Source organism: Dipodomys spectabilis, unplaced genomic scaffold (assembly GCF_019054845.1).
Source record: "Dipodomys spectabilis isolate Male_0828 unplaced genomic scaffold, ASM1905484v1 ptg000612l, whole genome shotgun sequence".
In the NCBI taxonomy this organism is placed as follows: domain Eukaryota; kingdom Metazoa; phylum Chordata; class Mammalia; order Rodentia; family Heteromyidae; genus Dipodomys; species Dipodomys spectabilis.
The window spans coordinates 4,522,174-4,527,543 of record NW_024871289.1 but is presented as its reverse complement, the minus strand read 5'-3'; the positions used below and the strand labels follow the sequence as shown (position 1 = coordinate 4,527,543).

At 36.0% G+C, this 5,370-nt stretch overlaps 1 non-coding gene across 1 annotated transcript; it reads left to right on the top strand.

Moving 5' to 3' along the window:
- The first annotated feature begins 4,061 nt into the window (after positions 1-4,061).
- LOC122100948 lies at positions 4,062-4,168 on the top strand. The gene has a single exon (XR_006146282.1). It is a non-coding gene; the product is annotated as a U6 spliceosomal RNA (small nuclear RNA).
- The last annotated feature ends 1,202 nt before the right edge of the window (positions 4,169-5,370 follow it).

Below are 5,370 nucleotides of genomic sequence, written 5' to 3'. Positions count from 1 at the left end.
AGGGCCACATTTAGCATTTGGCTGGTTAATTTTTGAGCCAGCTTCCACCCTGGCTCTTTGATGGTTAGTTGGGTGATAGAGTCTCAGGGATTTGTCTGCCTGGACTGGCTTTGAACTGAAATCTTTGCCACAAAAACCCTTTATCATTTCCAATTAATGCAACAAGGAGATCAGTGAGAACAAGTAGAGTTTATGTGCACCCTACCAAGAATTAATCAACAAATACTTGCCAGAACTCTGCAATGACAAAATTCAATAGATGGGATGAGAGTTTGAGCATACCTTGTATGCCTGGAAAACCTGATAACTAAATTGTATGAGAGGCTCTCCTGGACTATACATGTTTCAATAGTATTACAACATAGCTGGCTTTTTCATATCAGGATGACTAAGGTTTAAAGAGAGTGTCCACAAGAGTCTTAGTGTTTTAAATCTAAATCAGTCTTTTACCAAGAATCAGCTGTGTGTGATGGAGTCAGGCAGGAATCCAGTGTACCATGGTGGAGGTAGGATGGTCCAGGCAGGATCTGGGCAAGATTGCCTCCCTCAGATGAATTGTCAAAACTCCTGGTTAGTTACTTACAAAATTATACACAGACGTTAAAGAAACGACTTTAGGTGGACATAGAGAATGACATGCTACTTTTAATGTTAAATAACAGCCAAAAATTACTTACCAACTTTACTCACAAGCTGTCTTTTAAGGCATACTCATACCATCTCTTATACTCGAACTTTCTGGGGACAGAAACAGATATGTGCAACAAACATTTTAAGACAATTCTTACCTCCTTACTGGTTTGTTTTTCATCACAGCTGGCTAGGAGCTGAGCTGGGTCTCATTCCTTTTACTACTATCCTTGAAAAAAAGGTTTTCTTTTAACAAGCAGCACATTTGATAGGAAATATCACTATCAAGACATAGAAGAAGACAACTTGTTACACAGTTTTTATAATGAGATTATGTTGAACATGTTTTCACACACACACATTTAAACTAAAGTTCTAAGATGCACTCGGGTTTTTAAAAAATGAAAATCGCCAGTATATTTTTTTGGAATTCCAGTGACAAAGTGATATTTTTCCCAATATGATAAAACCACGTGGTCAATGTCAGAATAGTAGGCAATACTAAACAAAATGCAAGGCAAATTTTGACAAACAGAATTTCAACCCTTAAACCAACATTGATAACAAGAGCAGAAAACCTTTAAATCAATTTTGGGGATGAGGTGGATTAGTATATGAATTAAATATGTTAACCCTTAGAATAGTGAAGAGGAGAGGGGAGTAAGGTTGGTGGAAGAATGGGGGATGTAGAAAAACCCATCATGTGGTCTTAGTACCCCCAGATAGAGTGTCTTGTACATCTCATTGCTACAATGGGTCAATCTGTACTTTTTCCTTGTATCTTAAATGAAGAAATGCTGGCTTGATTTATGTTGATTCTACTTGTGTAGACACACCTAAAATCACTCACCAAGTCCAAAAGCACACAAATGAAATGCATCTTTTGTTGGTTGGTACAATTGTATTCTACACATTTATTGACAGGTTACAAATTATTCTCAAATTTTAATACATTACAAATACTTTTTCTTATTTTCGTGGCCAGGAAATGGAAGACCTCAGACAGCAATTCTCACTTTAGACTTATCACATGGGTGGTTAAATGTTGACCTGAGCTCCAGTCTTCTGTGGACTCACACATTACTTAGGAATTGATGCTGGCTGTTGGAAAAGAGCTCAAGGAAAGATGCCGTATAACTTTATTCTTTACCAGGGTATTCTCCTGCTTTTTTGGTTGTTGAGAGTGTCTACAAGAGCAAACATTCTATGGGGAGCAAGGAGACACCATATGACCTATACTTACTGAGATTTCTGGGTGATTTGCTATCACTTGTACTGTATTTGCAAGTCGAATCTGTCAAAACCTACCAGTTCTAAGAGATAAGAGAAGTGCTAAAATAAGTCTTAGAGACAAATATATCTTCAACATATTTGGTTCCAAGCATTCTGTCTAGGGCATATTCAACAAGTAGTGAAACTTGTGTTGGCTGTATCTATGCGTCTTTCTCCATGTGTGCATGTATACATGTGTATATATATATATGTGTGTATTTGTATGTAGAGCAATATACATGTGTACATATATAAGGGCATATACACACATATATTCATATATAAATAAATATATATGTGCATATATTTATATATATCAAGTGTTCAGTGATTTAATCTAGACTTCCCAGCACATTGTCATTCTCACAAAGTGTACATGATAAACTGCTCTGAGGATCTGTGCTCACTTCCCCCACTTCCTTGTTTTTCATCCCTGTGAACAACTTCAGCCTACTTTCCATAGGATAGCTTTGTTTTTGTTACTTACTGATATTAAAAGAAAAAGGTTGCTTGTAAAAGGAAAAGATCTTTTAGGACGCAGGTTAAAAGTATTATATCCATCCCAATGATTTCTATGAGGAAAATTTGTAATAGTACTAAAAGTGAAAAGGAATTCCTAGATCTGTTGTTTTGCCATTTACAATGGCAAAGAATAATATCACGTCACTCTTATAACTCTTAAAGAATGCAAGGGTAACTGATCGTCCCTATGATGTTCCCAAAATCCCAGTGGTTCCTGAAGGACAATAGTAGCTCAGCAGAAATTCTAAGTAGCAGACAGGGAGCATGAAAGAGAAAGAGAGGAAATAGAGAATGAAAGAGAAATATCATAATACTGAAAGTGCATAACAGATAAACAAGAGCTGCATGAGAATATTCATACTGCTATCTTTAGACTCTATATGTACATTTGAAGGTATTTGATGTATGATAACCCATCAACACCACATTCCTCAGCACCACATAAGCAGAAAATGATGGAAGTGGTGCTGTGGCTCAAGTGGTAGCAATAGCCTTGAGATGAAGAGCTGAGGAGCAGTACACAGGACCCAGAGTTCAAGCCCCACAACCAACAGAAACAAAACCAAAACACTAAACACAAAACCGTCTCTCAATTTTATGGCCTCAACTCTGTAAAACCACTGTTTCAGCCTAGGGCTAAGATTTATGTGTGGACATTTATCAACACTCCTGATTCAAACTCTACTTGAGAATATTTTAGTCAATATTTTGTTCTTAGTTTTGCTCTTTGTAAATTCACATGCACCTATAAAAATGGTGTGGCCATCCCAGTAACATTCTCAAAGTACCTCGTAATGATAACTTATAAAAAGTTGTATTATATTACAACAAGGAAAACAATGCTGCAAATAAAGAAAACCAATAATTAAATATTAATGATTAATAAAATAAAAACCAAATACCATTGTTTCCAGTATTTGAAGTGTACTACATATTAGATTTTACTATTTTCTCATATTCCTGTACATTTAAAACTGGCTAAGATTATGATGTTCAACAAGAGTTTTATAGGCTATGAGTAGTCTTTAAATTTACCCTCTAAGATTACTATTTATGTCTCATCTCATCATCTGTATATGGTTTATATAATCATTTTTGTTCCTCGCTAACATATAAAGTAAGGAAGCCCTAAAGTTTTTACAGAAACTGTGTAGTTAACAAAGTCTTAACTCTTCACTGTTTCTTCATACAAAGACTTTGCAACTTCTCATTAGTAAAGTTTCTATAAACTCTGAAATGTACATACTTAGTTGTATATGTCTGCTACCATAAATCTTAAATACTTTATAGAAAAGTTATATGACCTACCAAACAATCTTAATTTTGGCATATAAGCAAATTCCCAAAATTAAACATATTTAAAACATTAAAACTTAAAAAAGTACTTAACACTTGCGGCAGTGTTAATTATGATAGGTGCCTTGTATAGAATAATTGAATTTCTCCTCCTACACATCTGTTGAACAACAAATACCTGGAATTATTTTGTTTTAACATATCTTGAATTTAGTCTTAAATGTGTGCTTATGTAAGAAATACATGGTTCTAAAATTTCACGACAAATCTTTTGAACTTACTTTTTGTTGAATTGTCTAGTTTAAGAAAATCAATTCCACTTTATATATAAAAAATGTTCTGTGCTCAATTCAACAGCACATACACTAAAATTGGAACAATACAGAGAAGATTAGCATGGTCCCTGTACAAGTGTGACACGCAAATTTGTGAAGCACTCCACATTTTTACAATAACAGATGCTGGAGGGGATGTGGCAAGAAGGGAACCCTACTTCCTTTTTGGTGGGAGTGTAAACTTGTTCAACCACTTGGAAAGCAGTATGGAGGTTCCTTAAAAGATTCCTCATAGAGCTCACAAATGACCAAGCAATCCCACTTTTGGGTATTCACCTAAATAGTCAGCAACAAGACCATATTAAAATTACCAATACAATTATGTTTATTGCAGCATTATTTCCCATAGCTAAGATATGGAACCAACCAGGATGCCCCTCAGTAGGTGAATGGATCAAGAAAACGTTGTGAGTTTGTGTGTGTGTGTGTGTGTGTGTGTGTGTGTGTGTGTGTGTGTGTGTGTGTGTATGGGAATTCTATCGTCCATCGGAAAGAATGACATCACCCAATTTGTTACGGAATGGAAAGACTAGGAAAAATTATATTAACTAAAAAATCCAAGTCCAAAGAAACATCAGTCACGTGGTATCCCTTATTGTCAATAATTAATATATGTCGTGGATAAGCAGAAAAGGTCAAAAGCTATGTGCATGTGAATAGATAAGGTGATGTTAAGCTTAATGAACCCCAAGATAGGGACACAAGTGGTTTTTTTTCTTGCTGTTGTTTCTAAAGTATTTATAATGTACGATGTGATTTTTTTTTGTTTTTTATATGGTCCTCCCACACAGAAATAAACTTTTTTTTGGGGGGTCCAGTAGTGGGGCCTGAACTCTGGGCCTGAGTGCTGTCCCTCAGCTCTTCAGCTCAAGGCTAGTGCTCTACCACTTCAGCCACAGTGCCACTTCTGGCTTTTTTTTCTTAGGTGGTGCTGGGAATCGAACCCAGGGCCTCAGGCATGCAAAGCAAGCGCTCTTACCACTGAGCCACCTTCCCAGCCCCTGAAATAAACATTTTTTACAATCAACCTTGAAAAGCCATCTTGATAGACCATTTCTGTAAGTGGTAGCAGAATATTATTGATGGCTTTGCAAGGATGCCAGATTGCCTCATTTTGAGATAATTAAAACAGGAATTTAGTCAGCTGTTTTTTTTTTATCATTAGGACAAAAACCCATTGACTCTAGTCCAGGTGATCACTGTGGCCCAGAGAAGCTAATACATTGACTAGTAATCCTAGACCTCTAAAAACAAAACAAAACAAACAAGTAAAAATCTCCAGTAAGCAAGGCCAGTCAAGGCTCCTATCACAGTC